Here is a 17,655-nt window from a genome sequence, read left to right on the forward strand (position 1 = left end):
TCATACACTCAAAGTGCTCTAACCGAGGCATGACACAATACTTATTGCTCGTATATACAAGCAAGTAATATACCTTGAAAGGTGACATGATCTGCTTTTACACCTTCCTCCTCCGTCAACCCAAACAATTCAAGTATCACCTTCCCTTTTTGATTTTTAGAGCATCCAAAAATTATGGAGTTCCAAAGAATCACATCCCATGACGTTGGCTCTAAAAAAACTACGAGAGCATACTCAAGACAACGACATTTTGAGTACGTGTCTACTAAAGCTCCTCCGATCACAACATCCATCTCATAACCATTTCTAATCATAAATCCATGAATTTGTTTACCATGCTCAAGAGAAAAAGTATTTGCACAAGCTGCGAAAAGGGTTCCAAATGTGAACATACTTGGTCTTGTCTCCCATTACATCTCTGAGAATATTGCCATTGCTTGTTCACTAAGGCCATGACGAGCATAGATAGTCAATAAAGCATTCCAAGAAACACTATCCCTCCATTGACTTATTATGTGCTCTTGTGCTTTGTGAATTCCTCTTAAGTGTTCAAAATGATAATGTTTTAGTTTGGAGTTGGGTTTTGCCATAAATTTGTTTTTTAAATGTCTTTATTCAGTATTTGGAAATGAATTGGAATTTTAACTTGAAAATCTGACTTCTCTCTCTCTCTCTCATCCAAATGGACGCCCAATGATTTTGATTGTGAAAATGATTGTTTTAAGTCTCTGGTCTCTCTTTAGATTCATCATCTTACAATGTATTTAATAGGTTCATGTTCTAAGTTATATTAATCTTTAAAAAAAGAATTACATTTTTCCTTTTTCCCTTTTCTAAAGACATGTAAGTAATTGAAGCTTATTCCTCAAATATTATAATATTTAATGAGTATTATAAATTGGTCATAAAAATAATTTCTTATTAAATATTTCAAAATAAACTTGAAGCACAGACATGCATTGCATGGTACATCAGCTAATTTTGATTGAAAATCTCTATAAAAAATGTAGTTTGTACTTAGAAAAATTGGGATTTAAAATGCTTGATTGTGTTGAACTTATGTTCATTAAATTATTTCGTTTAAATGATAAACTATATAGAATTGTAGTTGTACTTAGAAATGCTAGGCTTAAAATTTAAAAATGCTTGGATGGACTTATTTTCATTTACAACTTATTCTTTTTAAAATAATAAACAACATAAATGTGTAAATGCAAGTGGTCGGATCTTGGAGTAATGAAAAGTGTCTTCCAACGAAATCAATAGGTCATGAGTTTATATATGGGAATCAACCTACGCACATGATATTAGAGACAATGGTGTCTATCAATTACCTCTCTCGGACCACACAAAAAGGGAATTTATGTGCATAAAGTATGATTTTTTCATTTTTTGAAAAATTCTTTTTTAAGTGTAAGTAAAATGCTATAACTAAAAAAAAATAATAAATAAAACAAACTTATGGTGACTGGGGCAACTTCCCATCTAGGGCGTCATATTCCTGTGGTCACTGGGGCAGTCGGATGAATCCGTTCTTTACTCTTCAGTCTTCACACGTTGGGACGACTTGAACTAAAAATTCAAGGCAACTAATGTACGTTTACGAGTCCATTACGGGCAAGACCAACCAAATACTTGGTGCAGAAACATGGACAGCTCTTCTTAATCGTAAATGACATCTATAGCCAATGATAAATAATTCCAATCACTCTTTAACTCTTAAGACCTTGACTTTGCATCTTTTACATATGTGCTTTTAGCATGACTGCATCATTCTAACTATTACTGTGATTTATGAGGAAACTATGCCAACAAAAATACAAGATTATTTATTTATTTATTTATTTTGAGGAGAAGAATACAAGATGATGTCAAGACAAAAATATTTTCCATAAAACGATGGCCCTAAGTAACTCTCTTTACCATGAGTAGCATCTTTCAATATGAGCGGATCCAAAGTCCGTAGGTTATGAGTGTCTGAGTATCAATAGGAGTCTCAAAGATCATCGGCTAGCTAAGAGTCTTATAATTAAATTAATACTTTTTGATGTCTTCCACTGAAATGTTTAAGTTTCAAATCCCTTCTTAAAAAAAGTAACCCGGAAAACACTAATGACCTACTTTCAGCCTTGACTCCGCCACAAACCAATCTATTCTCTATCCTCCAAAGTTCACGCTAGAGCCTTGCATAATAAATTTGCAAGACTTTGGAAGTTCCAATCATGCAATAAATTATGCGTGATTAGAGCGGCAATTACTTTTAGGTCAAATAATATTTTAAAACATTTTCAACTGAAATACTTTTGACTTCAAATCGCCCCTCACGTACGTCACTTAAAATATACAAGAAAAGAATGATTAAAGCAGTTGTGTAACACAATCACATAATATCAATGATTTACCAAAAAAAAAAAAAAAAAAGACATAATATCTCCTCATTTCTAAGACCGAAAATATATCATTCCTTACCTCTTTCTAAGACCGAAAATATCTCCTCATTTCCTACTATTGAAAGAAATATGTGACAGTTGTTATGGTCATCTTTATCTTCTTTTTCCTCTCCTTCATCAATGCCATTATGCCCTACAGACCAGAGCTTTGATTTAATCCAATTCAAGAAGTCGTTTTCAGTTCCCAATGAAAATTCTTTTTCACTGCATTGTGATAAATATCATGGAATTCATTCTTATCCTAAGACGAATTCCTGGATAAATGGTACAAATTGTTGCTCTTGGGATGGAATCACTTGTGGTAAGATCACAGGTCAAGTGATTGGCATTGACCTTACTTGTAGTCATCTTCAAGGCAACCTCAATTCGAATAGCAGTCTTTTCTCTCTTCACCATCTCCAAAGACTGAACCTCTCTTACAACGATTTTAGTGGCTCCACAATATCATCTAAGTTTGGTTGGTTTGCAAACATGACACATCTTAACCTCACAAAATCAAATTTAATTGGCGAAGTTCCATATGAAATATCTTATCTATCCAAACTAGTTTCACTTGATCTCTCCAGGAATGGCATGATGGGACTTGACGACCGAAGTATGCAAAGGCTTATTCAGAACCAAACCAAGCTAAGTGAAATTTTCTTGATTGAAGTTGACATGTCATTAGTTTCACCATGTTTTTTTAAGAATTTTTCATCTTCTTTGAGATCTCTTCAACTTAATGATTGTCAATTAAAAGGAAAATTCCCAGAAAATATATTTCACCTCCCAAACCTACATTTGCTTGATGTAGGTTACAACCCAAATCTCACTGGTTCACTTCCAAATTATAATTGGAGTAGTCCCCTCAAGATCTTGGGTCTTTCTGAAATTGGATTCCCAATTGATTTACCAAATCTAATTAGCAATTTGAAGTCCTTGAGAAAATTGTACCTCAGTGGGTGCAATTTCACAAGGTCATTTCCAATTCTTCCTAACCTCACACAAATCACTTCCTTGGACCTTTCCCATAATAACTTTAGTGGCCAAGTTAGCTCTGTTATGCAACTGTTATCCATCTTATCATTTTATCATTAAAAACATTTGGAAAAAAAAAGGGATTTAAAGTGGCTATTTATAAAAATTGTTGAAGTTACTTATGTTGTGACTTAAGAACACAATTCATATAAAAAAAATGTTCGCCTCCATGAATCTCATTCTCAGCACTACGACAAGGGCCTAAGAATGGCTACACTAATGGTCAAGCCGAATTTAGACCCAAAGAAGACGCTATTGATGTGGCGGAGGCTGCTGGCATGGCAAGTGACATGCAGATAACATAGCATGATGACATCCCACATGGCGCCTGAGAATTAGAAGTACTAGGACTCCAATAGTACAGAGAATACAGTGGCATATTGTTAACTTTGTAACTCATTTTTTTCTTGGACCCCAAACACTTGTACACAGAGGGGTACCAATTTAGCTATGTAAGGCCCTTGGCAACACGGCAGCATATTATTGATCGTTTCTTTTGCAATGATAGGCATTTCCATCAACATGTAGTTTTGTTCAAAGTAATTATTATAAGACTAGTATGTAATCCCACTTTCCCTTCCCCCCGCTATCTATCCCACAAATAAAAAGAGTATTAATTTACTGTTTTTTTACCGCTGGTTCGGTTAGTATATATTCGTCAAGTTCAATTGGTTACATACAGTAGCTTTAATTCATGTTTTTAGGTCTGTCTGTGGATATGCATCCTATTGCTAGGCATATATTTCGTGCTCTAACCAGAAAATTAAATCTTTTTCCTGAAAGGCCTTTGCAGCTAGTATGATTCTAGGCTTCTAGCAAGTGGTTTCCTTCATGTACTATCGGATACATTTACAGACTTGACTTCACAACTCAATAAAAAAACTCAGCATTTTCCTCTTAACATGTTTCATTGCCATCATGTCATCTCTATTGGAATATTAATGGTGGACGTGTTTACCGTTCATGGTGTCATCTAGAGATGACATTTACATTTAATACTGAAAGCTCACTTGTCTAATTACCAGAACTTATTTAGACCTCAAATTTTAATTATAGTTTGATTAATTTTAAGCTAAACACAATTAATTATTACAAATTTTACGTGATTAAAAAATTAATCAATTGAAGCTATCAACAGGTACATGAATAAACATAATTGACATAAGCAATTAAACAAGAGAAATAAGGGATAAGACAATGCAAACTCAAGATAATCGTGGTCCTAAATAGCCAAAAAAAAAAAAAAAAAATAGTTCAAAACATTAACCAAAAAAAAAAAAAATCTAGTATCAATAGGAGCCGACAAAATTAGATAGGTTATGATTTATGAGTGCATGTGTATTTATTTATTTTTTTTCTTTTTTACAAGTGGTGGTCTTCTTTTATTTGGGGCCTTAGGCGATTGCATCAATTGTATCTATTGTTCAGCCGGCCTTGACTAAATTTTTCTTATATCCTATATCATACATCAAAAGAAACAACCAAAAAATAGTGACCATGGTCACTTATGGAATTAGAACCAACAATGGTCATTAGGGTCTCTAACCTGGCCTGTAAGGGTATGTTCTTGCGTGAATTGCTTAAATCTAAATAATTTTGGATAATAAGGAGGGGTACATGGTTGAAGATTTCATAAGAAGAGGCTAAAGAAAAAGCATCTTTCTCACCCAAAAAACTATGTAAGACTTCGAATTTTTGGTAAAACATTTTAAACAAACCCTAAAACATATGAATTCAAATCTTTTGAGAGAGACCTCTTGTAAATCCAAAGTCTTGCCTAAATTTAAATCTTAACTTGTTTAACCATTATCAAAACACACTCCACAACAAGGGATTGGCCAAATTGAATAAACCAATAGGAGCATGGTAAATTAATAGAATGAAAATACATTTACATGGTTATTTTTCATTGTGTTTCCACAGTTGGAAATCTCTTGCACCCACCTTTATTTTCTTATTATATCCAATTCATATTTTTTTACTTTCACTGGAAAAATAGTGTCCAAAAGAAGCGTAACCCGCTTGTTGTACCACCCTACAGCCCAATACGCACGAGAGCTTATGTACCGCGAAGAAGATACCACTGCCTAAACTAGCTGGAATTGGGTTTAAATTGTGTGTGGGCTTAAGTTGATTTGCTTTAGGTTTTTATGTGAGTGGGCTCGTTTGATGTATTTTCGGATTGAGCCTAGTGTGATGTGGGTTTATTTTGAATGTGTCTAAATGAACACTAGGAGAAAATGAAAACCATGGAGAAAAGTCCAAATAAAATAAATGCCGAAGAAACCCAACAAGTATTCACACCAAAAACAAAAGCTGAAGAAAATGCGTCTTTTTCCAAGTTGATTCACACCCAAGCTCAGCATTTTAAAAAAGGGGGAAAAATTAAGAACTTAATTGCATGAGTTAAGCCTATCAATTCCAACTCCCATTTACATATATTGTTAAGAGTATGTTAGAATAGAGGTTTTTTTTTTTTCCAGAATTGAGACAGAGAAAGAGAGAGCATAAGCAAATATTTTCATGGTTTAACTTGACAGCCTACACCTATAATGGAAAACCTTTGACTTCCTACATCTTTATTGTGTTAACTTGTAGTTTACAAAGAATCCAACAAAAGGTATAAATAGGAGTACATTACGTCCATTATGAACACCTTAAAATCATGGTAGCTAGTGGTATTGCAAAATTATAGTAATCTACAAAATTATGATCTAATCTATTTATGATATAGCCAAATTGTATTCTAACATATATGTCTTCAACTCATTACATCAAACACAGAAATATCATTCAATGAAAAGAAATCCCAAGAAAAACAAAAGGGATAACAATGATGCATTTAGCTATGAGACCCCAAAAAAAAAAAAAAAAAGGACACCTTTAATGGATATTTGTTCTGCCACTACTCTATGTTTTGATTTAGGCAGAGACATCACTGCTAGCGACCACATGAGGAGCCACTGACCATGAATGAGAGGTTGACGAGTGAGAAACCATTGGTGAGTGCATGTATGGAGGGAATGAGGCCGATATACTCAACCAAAAAAAAAAAAAATACAATGGTTGATTTGCATTAACTTTCTGCCAAAACAAATAGAAAGTTAACAAGAATTTGGCACAAATAACTAAAAAAAATTACAATCAAACAAGCAAATGATGTATATATGGTTGATTTGCATTAAATTTCCTTTTACCTTGTTCCCAATATAAGTTTATCAAAAGTGCTTAAGTAAAATTTGTACAAGGTGCATAGTAAGCTTCCCCACTTGCACGTTTAAGAATCTAGTAACAGCAATGACATTTTGACAAAAAAAAAAAACTATGGCTGTCCTGTAAACAATCTTGTGGATAGGGAAGATTCATTTGTATCATGGGCTAACTTCTCAGACCCAAAAAAAAAAAATCAAGGTTACCACTGGCTTAATAGGAAACTACAGAGTCTATGTATTAAGGGCTGCACTTAACTTAAACTATAAAGTTTAAAGTTAAAATTTTTTTTTTAAAAAAAAAGTATATGTATGCCAAAGAAATGAATATATATATATATATATATATAGCAACAAGCATTACCTGTAATAGAAAGAATGACGATGACTTACCAATCCCAGGCCACCATCACTAGAATATTTGTAATTAGAGTTACCAACTTTCCATGAGCTATACATTCTCTATCTTTCAATCCTCGAAAGTTGTCCAACAAAAGCTGCAAGTATCAAATTGCACCATATTTTGTGACATTTAGAACTTAGAAACTACAATAACATACAAAACAAATAATGTGAAAGCCTCTAGCATGCCTTCAACATGCATGAACTGGCCATAATCTGAATAGGAGGCTGAGTTTCTAATTTATTTATCTGTTTAGTGATTATTATGGTAAATAGACATAAAATTTAGCAGGGCAGTTGCACTTTAGGATTCAAATTGCAGCAGGACCTTTGTTTTTTAAAGCCAAGTTTTCAAACTAGCCCGAACTAAGCAAAGTACTTCAACAATTAAAGAAAAAAAAATCGAAATCCAACAAAACCAAAGATGATATATCATGGATAAAAATCCAAAAATAAACATAAAAGCTGAAGAAAATGGGTCTCTTTCCAAATTGACTCACTCCCAAGTAAAGCAAAAAGGAAAAAAAAAAAATTCAAAAAAAGAACACACCATTTCAGAAAAAGAAGAAAGTAGACTGAACAGAGAAAGCCCAAGCAAAAAAGCCAAACTTCATTAAAACAATTTATACTGAAACATCTTCACAAGCACCTTGTAGGCAAGCTGTCAAAAACAAAATTGCATGATTTAAGCCTATCAATTCCAATCCTATATTGTTAGAATATGTTTAACTAGAATGAAACTAGTAATGGCACATTTATTATGAAACTGGTAATGGCAATGAAAGACAAAAAAACTCACATATCATGGGTGTCCTGTAAACAATCTTGTGGACAAGGAAGAATGGAAGATTCATTTGCATCAGGACCTACTTTCTTTGACAAAAGAAATCAAGGTTACCACAGGCCCAATAGGAAGTTAACACCCATCAACTAAGCTTTTAGCAGCACTGCGGGAGACCATTTCTAAGCTCGTTCCCTACTTTGTACCAATCCTGGAAGCCCATATGTGAAACAAAAGGAAGATACATTTAGAGTGTAGAAGCTGTCAGCCTATATATCAAGGGCTGGACTAAAGTAAATTCTGAAGGCAAAATTGAAAACAAAAAAGACTTGTAAGAAAGAGAGACGATGATCACATGTACCTAGGAGCAAATTAATTGGTAAACTCCCAGAGCTACAATGAGCCAAACATCCTTCATTAGAGCTGCCTTCACCACTAGAATTTGTGCTTGTGGAAAGCTGATTCCCAGAGATTCATTGTTGATTGCAGTCTCTCAGATCCAATATATCTGAAGACCAGAGACTTTCAAACGTGGAAGTTTTAGAATTTGGGCTTAAAAGCCCAAGACTTTTCAAGCTGATTCCATTTTTCAAGTGATAGGCTTAAAGGCCGCTCAATTGCGGGATTCCTTAAAAAGTTCTTTTCATTTTTCCCTTTTTTTGAGAAAGACCTTTAAAAGTTCTCCAGCTGTATATTAAGTTTCAAACATCCAGCTACATTGACATCTTCAAGCCACATGAAGCTAAAAATGATGCTAGGAATAGACACAAGATTTTTGCAATCACTTACATTCAATGAAGCAAGGTTTATCAAATGTTTAATTGAAGAGGGAAGTTCTGTAATAGAAGTACTATCTAAGTGAAGAATCCATAAGCTTTCCATATTTCTCATAAATTCTGGAATTCTCTTAATTTTTGAACAATCCGGAACAATAAGAATTTCAAGGGACTCCATTTCAATCTTGCTTGAAAGGCAATTAAGGTTTTTGCAACCTTTTAGATTAAGAAGAGTGAGCTTTTTACGAACTACAATAGATGGGTGAACCTCAAATAGATTTATACAACCTTCAAGCATCAATTTCTCAAGATTTGGGACTCCACTGAAATTAGGGGTCGCAATGAGGTTTAAGGAATTGTTCAATTTGATGGATTTCAAGTTGTCAAAATGCTGGTAGAAGCCAAAAAGAAAAATATTAATAATTTAATTAATTAATTAATAAGAGAAAGGTAGATTAGGTTCCACAAACTTTAAGAATCTTTTAGTATTTTTTATGAAAAAAGAAATTGTATAGGAGTACTTAAATAACAATCTTACGGTCTTACCTTTTTTGCTATGACACATATGAAGTTTAACAAGCTAATCTGGTTGGAAACTTGATGGCAAAGATTTTGAAGGATATTCACTCCAATCAAGGTATCTTAAGTCATTAGAAAGGTGTTTGAGACCGTGTAGAAAGGGAGCACCATGAATTATAAGCAATTTAAGGTTGGGCATCTTTGAAAAGGCTTCAAGGTTCCATTGTGCCTCTTTGGATATATGTTGATTACCCAATTCAAGGACAAGTCCTTCAATTGCTTCACATTCCTAATAATAAAGAAAAAGGGATGAGTAAGTCACAAGATATATGATTATTAGAGTTGTTTCGATATTAACTTTGTCAAGATAAGGTATATGCTAAAGTTCTTTGAATGTTCTCTTACCATATTTTTCTTCAACACATTGTGAATGTCTTTATATAGCCAATTTGCTCCACTTTTGAGGTTCTTGACGAACTATGTCATGACCCATTATTTGTAGTAACTCATGCATCTAAAATGTATTTCCACAATGTTTAAGAGAGACTTTTCAATAAGAACTCTTAATCCAATTTTAGGACAAAGGCCAAGAAAATCTAGTACTTCTACTACATAATCTTTGTCCTTCATATTAAAAAAACATGCTATATGAAGAAATATTTCTTTCTATGAAGAAATATTTCTTTCTCAGTTTCCCTAAGTCCATCAAAACTTGTATGAAGTATTTTCATAATTCTTTGAGCCTATCTATTACACTTTCCCATTCCAGCTTTCTTCTATTGTACAAAAAAGAACCCAAAACATCAATAGCTAAAGGAAGGCCTTTAGCATATTTTACAAAATGTTTGGACATCTCTAGATAATCTTTGGCAGGATGATCTTTATTAAAAGCCTTCAAACAAAAATGGCGAAGAGCGACATCATCATCCAATTCTCGAGGCTCATATATTTCATATACTTTATGTCTTGTCAACTGTTAGGTTCTAAAGACTTAGGAACTAATGTGTTTAGAACTCTAATGTGTATTGTTGGCAAACCATGATCAAAACAGGTTGTTTATTCTTGTTTAGACTTGCTCAAAGTTGTGTCTTTTATGTAAAATTGGATTCATGCTGATTTAGAATTGATAGTGCATTTTGGCTTGGTTCGATCGATTGAAACTTGGCTCGATCAATCAAAATTCAGGAAGAATACATTTTTCTGCAGAATTCCAACCCAACCCTAGTTCATTAAAACGTTTAGGGTTTTATGTTTTTGCCCTAGGTATATAAGGTAAACCCTAGCCACGTTTTAAAGGTTGCTCATATTGCGGTTTGTGTAAATCTCCTGTGAGATCTGTGAGGAGCTTTCCTTTACACAAGCTTAGAATTATCAAGAGGAGATTCGTTCAAGAACTTGATGATCATTCAGTTGCTGCCATAAGAACTTAAAGAAGCACAAGTGGGTGTGCTTGTATTTGCTGGAGAATCCAAGAAAGAAGGAGTCTGTCGTCTCGGAGCTTGCACGTGTTCGTGTCAGTAAGTTTCTACTGGTAGGTAGCAATAGGATGTTAGTGGTCTAAGTCACTATTGTAAAACTTCGATTCTTTCATAGTGGATTTAGGTTTACCTTGAGGATAGCTAGGTTAAATCATCTCCAGGTTTTTACTGTGTGGTTTCCTGGGTCATCATATTATTGTGTTATTTATATTTCCGCTGCTTTGCATGATATGATATATTTGTGTTAATCTAGATTTGTTAATTTGACTAAGTTAATCACTTGGCTAATTTGCTAGGTTAATTCAGTTTTGTTTTAAGGGGTCTAAAAACAAACATCAACAAATGCTCTTCTCTTGTTGTTATGATAACTCTACTACCTTGACCAAACCAATTTGGCTCCCCAGCTAACTTTTCTAATTGTTTGAATTGATTTACATCATCAAGAACAAGAAGAATCCTTATATGACATAACCTATTCTTGATCATAAGCACTCCATCATCAACATCTCTTATATTCACATTTTCCTCCATCAAAATATCACAAATAAGTTTTTGTTGTAATGGAAGTAAACCACACTTATCATATACTTCTCTAATATTAGTGATAAAACAACCTCCTTCAAATTCACTAAAAACTTTCCAATAAACTACTTTAGCAAGAGTTGTCTTACCAATCCCTCCCATCCCCCAAACCCCAATAATGTGAACATCATTTAATCCTATAGCTAAAAGCGACATCAATTCCTTCACTTGAGAATCTCCTCCCACTAAGCCTTTGGTATCTCTTTGAAATGCATAACGCAATTTATGCGATATCATTTTCACAATATCTTGGATAAATTCTGACTCATGCCTACAAATAAGAAAGACAGTTAAGTAGTGTGACCATCCAATATATCCTCATACTATAAGTAAATGCAATAATTTCTACACTAGAATAATTTTTAATTCAATATCAAAGCATTAGTATTGGTGGTGCTAAAACACCATATTGTTGTTTTTAGCACCACCAATACTAAAAAGCATGCTGCAATGGTGGAGGGAAAGCCAAGATGGTAAAATAATAATAATAATAATTAAAAGTTATATTATTTTATTTTATTGAATACTAAAATAAGACCACTAATATTAAATGTTTTATAAAGTGAGGTGGTAAAATAGATAAAATAATTTTTTGTGGTGCCCAATTACTAAATTTTTGGCACCACCAATGCTGATGCTCTCACTGAGAACAGATAAACGAGTTACTGTTAGAGCACCCACAGCAGGTGTGGTAAATGTGCCAAATGCCAAATATTTGGCACATTTACCACACCAAACACAAAAAACACCAAATACCAGATGTGCCAAATCCTATAACTTTTACAACATGTAAATAGTACCGTTGCAAATTTGCAACGGTACGGAATAAAAATGGTATAATTTTAATCATATTTTATTCTCTATTCTCTCTCCTCTCTCTTCATTTTCATTTTATTCTTTTCTCTTCTCTCTCACCTCTGTTCTCTCTCACCGGTCCTCTCTTCTCAGCCACCGATCCCTTCTATTCTCTCTTTTCCCTTTAATTTAAGATCAGTTTGACGGTGGCCATTATCACCGAAGGCACAAGCGACATGGGCGACGAGTTCGCCGCTCACAGCGCACGAGCCATCGTCATCGCCATCGCTATCTGATCTCACCTCTCTCTCTCTCTCTCTCTCTCTCTCTCTCTCTCTCTCTCTCTCTCTCTCTCTCTTTTGGCGGTTGTTGTTTTGATTGTTGTTGGTTGGCTGAGATTTGTGGATCGCCGTTGATGTGGGTTACGATGTGGGTTTTGGGTTGGCGTTGATGTGGGTTTCGACGTGGGTTTTGGGTCGACGTTGATGTGGGTTTTGGGTCGGTGTTGTGGGTGTGAGATTTGGGATGGGTGAAGGTTGATGAAGGTTGCTACGGATGATCTGGATCGGTGAAGGTTGCTGTTGGTGTTTGTTTGATGAAATGATGAATCGGTGGCTATGTTTGTCTGTTTGAATCAATGGCTATTTGTTTGTTTGAATCGGTGTTGGTTTGGCATTTGGGTGGTGGTTGTGCTTGGTGATTGGTTTTTTTTTTTTTTCCTGTTTTGTTGGTGGTTTCTGCCTTGTTGGGATGTGTGTGATGGTGGGGTGGTGGTGGTTGTTGGTGTGGCAGTGGTTGTTGGTGGCTGTTGTTGCGGCAGTGGTGATGTGCCGTTGTTGTTGATGGTAATGAGAGGGAGTAGATAATATATTATTTTAATGTGTAGTATATATTATTTTAATATATAGAATTGAAGGATAAAACATCTGATAAATAGGATGTTGTAAAATAATGTAGTAAAATAATGAAGTAGGTGTTTGGTGTGGCAAAATGGCATAATTTTTGCCACAGCTGCTGTGGATGCTCTTAGAGTTGTGAATATAAAATTATAAACAATGCTACTAAGGGCTTGACAGCTAATAGCTTGGTTCAGACAGGGACTTTGTATTGAGGTGGTCCTTTCAAACGGAAAATAATTAGTTGAAAGACTTTCATGTTTAAATATACGTTCAACTAGTATGATTGTTTTTGGAAGCGAAAAGGTCCATGGTAGTTTTTACTTTTTAGGATTAAAGAAGGCATTGTATGAATTATAATCTTGTTTCTTGTTTGAGTATAATAGGCTAACAGCACTATTTTGAGTTTGTGAGTTTCATTATAAGAGAAAATTATGCGATTGTAATATACTAATATGTATTATTAATAATGGATTTTTGTTAGTGTTACCAAGGATATGTATACATAGAGATTTTTGAGTTACAATTAGTATCATAGCTTTGTGTGAATATTCTAGTATATTATTTGTATGAATACACTTTTTTTTTTTCCTAGAAACAAACATACACACAAAAGAGAGAGAAAGAGGTTCTAACACAAAAGTACGCCACTACTCCACTCAAAAGCCATGATAACTTTTAAGTAAGGGTGGGACAAGTTATTCTCAAAAGAATATGAATACACTTATTCTATTGTCTATTTACACCGAAATAGTATTCACGCTCAAAATTTTTATCCAAATCTATTCTTTGGTATAAACTTAAGCTTAAACTTAGCTTGATTGATAAATAAATAAACATAAATAAATTTTTCTCCAATTAATCCCAAACTAAATAAATAAACATAAACAACTTTGTTTTTAGTTACGGTCCTACATATTAAGGTTAAATGAGTTGCTCCCATTGGAGGCTAGGCCAATTAGGCCCCCTAAAGGCCCTATAAGAGAAAGGCCTCAAATTGTTTGATACTTATATAGTTTTACTGAAAAAATAATTTTATATATATATATATATATATATTTATCATAGAGTGTTTTTCACCCTTAAAAGACCCTAAATTGTGGCTGAATAGAAATCCAACCTGATTGAAATTCTAAAAATGTTATAAGAAGATTATTGTAAGTGTGCCAAATCACCATTAATAACTAATTTTCCATAACAATTTAAAGCATCAATTTTTGTAAATAAGCCTTCAACACAATAAATTGTCAACTTTAGTCATCCAATCACTTATACAACAATGCATCAAACAATCTCCCCCTTTCTATCTCTCTCTTCACAATCGAAAATTAGATTTTAGCTCTCCTCTCCTTTCTTAAGGTAAAACTCTTTTATTGTTAAAACTAAAACCATTTAATCTTTTTTTAAATTTAATGTTTAAACCATGATAATAGATTTTCTACATAAAATTCATCTAGATTTAGTTAATATTAATTCAACAAGTTCTGCGTTAAAGTCTTTATTTGGATAGGTTGAGGGTGTTAGGCAATTTCCATAATTAATTGAAATCATACTAGTGACTTTGATAAACTAGAATATATTGTTCTATGCTTTAAATAGACTAGTCATATTACCAATTGAAAAGTAGATGTTAGTAAAACTTATATACAAAAACTTAATCAGTAAATTTTAAGTAAATACATTTAAAACAGATTTTGAGTAAGAAGAATGGACTTTAAGTGCTACAAATCTAGGTTCTTCATGTGCAGTTGTATTCTACGCATTCCACAAGAACACTTGTGGCTACGTCCAGAGGCGGAACTACCCTTGGAATTTTTTTAAAAAAAATATTATTATATATATTTGTATTAATTTTAACAATTTTGTTTTATAAAATTACATTTTATTTCCTTTAATAATATCATTAATTCTTTTAAGAGTAATGCTATTACTCACAAACTTTTTTGTAATATTTTTACAAACCTTTTTGGTAGCAAATTCTTATTGGTTCGCATATGGACACACCACTCACATAATTTTTTTACTTACTAGTAACCACTTATTACATAAGTAATTTATAAAAAACTTGCAGCTCTAGCATTTTCCTCATTTTAGTGACCATAAAAAATTTATAGATCTAAAATCTAAAACAAAATATACAAGCCCAAAAAAAAAAAAAAAAAAAAAAAAAAACTCAACAACAAAAATTACTAATAAAACTAAAAACAAAATTAAGCTCAATTAACTAATTTTATCCAAAATAAATAACCCTGCCTTAAAAAAATTTTAAATAAAAATAATTTTGTTCTTACCTACAAAAAAATAAAATAAAATAAATCTCAGTAGCTAAGTAGTAGAACCAAAGTTGAAATCACTACACACAACCAACAATAAAACCGCCCCCCTAACTCAATGTTCTGGCTCCGTCCCTGGCTACGTCTGTGGCACTCCTAAGAAATTAATGTCAGAGTGCCTTAATATGTGTTAGATTTTTAGAGCTTGGTTGATCGATTTTAATCAAATTAACCCAACTTAATTAACTGATCAATTATGATCAGATTTGACTGACAGGTGCGCTTAACCAATATTGGAAATATAAGCTGCGGAAACACAAAGGAAGCAACATTATGATGGTTACAAAAGAAAAACCTTGACAGCAAAAACCCTTTGGGGTTTAACGCTTACCCTTAATGGAGGAATCCACTAATTACATTGAAGGTTTACAAATGGAATTATCCAATTCTAACAAGCACAATAACACATATTTTTAGACACGTTATGAATTAGCTTAGAGTTCTCCATGTAATATGAATTAGTTAAATAGAAAATATGTGTTTATCAAAGGGCTTTTTTGTGCGCACGTAGGCAATTAAGACAAGTCATATTAAATTCTTGCTTTTGTTTTTCTCTTTTCTCTTTTCTCTTTTTTAATCTCTCAGTTACTCAGCAACTTGAACACATTTTTTTAGACATGTTATGGCCCAAGTAGCCTAAACCAATTGTAGGCCCATGCAAGCAAATTAACCTTATGTTAGATGTGGTTGGCCTAGGGTTAGTCTATGGTTCTCTAGTAGATAAATCATACATTGGGCTCATTGTAATGCAAGAGCTTAATAGAAATATTTACCTATTGTGGACACCACATTTTGTACATTTTACGATTCGGGCCCCCCTACCCCAATAATGGTAGTACTCTAAAGCCCATGGTTGGTATATAAGGCCCAATCAGATGAAAATTGACTTGAAGAAAGTATTTGTAAAAGTATAACTTATTTTTGGAAAAATGAAACTATTTTTGAAAAAGAAATGCCGCAGAAAACCCTAGAGTGTGCGGATGTATACATGCGTATGCGTACACACACTCAAGCCATGCGTATGCATGCTTATGGCATGCGCACACATGCATGGGCATGCGTATGCAGTAAGGGTTCCAGAAGCTCTATAAGGAAAGCTTTTTGCACTTAATTCTGGTCTGAGACGAATCTAACATCGTCTGGAAGTTGCCCCAAACCCTTATTTTTCGACAATATAAAGCCATAAAAAGCACTTTTTTCAAAAGGATGAAAATAGTGGAAAACACACACAAGATTCACTAGAAAATAGTGAATCGAAGAGGGTGTTTTTCACAAAATATCCTCGAGTCAAATTTTGCTTGATCAAGACCTTTTCTGATCTTGATCTTCAAGTTCTAAAGTTTACTAATCCATTTTGATTTGGTTGTGAATAGATTGACTGAGGGGAGTGGTCAAAATCAAAGCTCTAAAAAGTTTGAGTGTTGAGGTAAAGGTTCTAACTTTGGCTCTTCACTTTTCTTTGCTTTTTCTTTGTTTCTTTGTTGTTTGTATATATGTTTTAATTTCTTAATATGTATGTTTAGTTTAAGTTTACATAGAGTTTATGCCTGAAGCATGCTAGGTTGTTAGATTCCTTGTTTTCGATGTTTTTTTGTTCTGTGTTTCTAGGTTAGGATTTGGGGTGTGTATACGTGCGGATGCATATGCATGCTTGAAGTGTGCATACGCATACAATTGGGATGTGCATGCATGCTCATGCCCAAAAACCATAATTCGTTCTTGTTTGATCTTTTCTTGTTTTTCCTAAAATGTTTAGTCTCTGGTCAACTTAGTTTACATATCTTTAAGTTTCCGCCTCTCTGTTTTGTTTTGTTTTGTTTTATTTGTTTTGATCTCTTTGATGCTATTTAGGGTTTTAGATTGTTTGAATACCATAAACATACAAATGAACATGATTATGCATTGATGCATAGGTGTTGTGATGCAGTGAGGTAAGTGAAGTAAGTTATACATAATCACATGAGCATGCATTTGGTTTGGATGATGAACATGACATAATAGATGAACACAAATATGCATGGTTGAATCCCATGATTTTAATGCATGCTTGTTTGAATCTGCCTTGTGATGTTTCTGCCCTTGGAAATGCATGTTTAGTGCCATGATAGATGAATGTTAGGCTTGAGGATGATATTGCCATGTAGTTTGCTTTTAAATGCATGTTAGAGTGTGTGTGTGAGTTAGAATAAAATGTTAAATTTTCCTTTAATGAGATTAAGACTTGGAACACAATGAGAGGAAGACGACCCACGAGTCGCATGGGGTTGGGTGCCTAACCCCTTGTCATCCCCATACCTAAACTCCGGACACGTGCTCTAGTAAAGATCAGTCCTTTCACGAAGGGCGTTATATATATTGTTCCTAGACCTAAACTAGGTGGCGACTCAATTTACACCCTCTGCCATGGTCCACCCTAA

Source organism: Quercus lobata, chromosome 4 (genome assembly GCF_001633185.2).
Source record: "Quercus lobata isolate SW786 chromosome 4, ValleyOak3.0 Primary Assembly, whole genome shotgun sequence".
Lineage (NCBI taxonomy): Eukaryota > Viridiplantae > Streptophyta > Magnoliopsida > Fagales > Fagaceae > Quercus > Quercus lobata.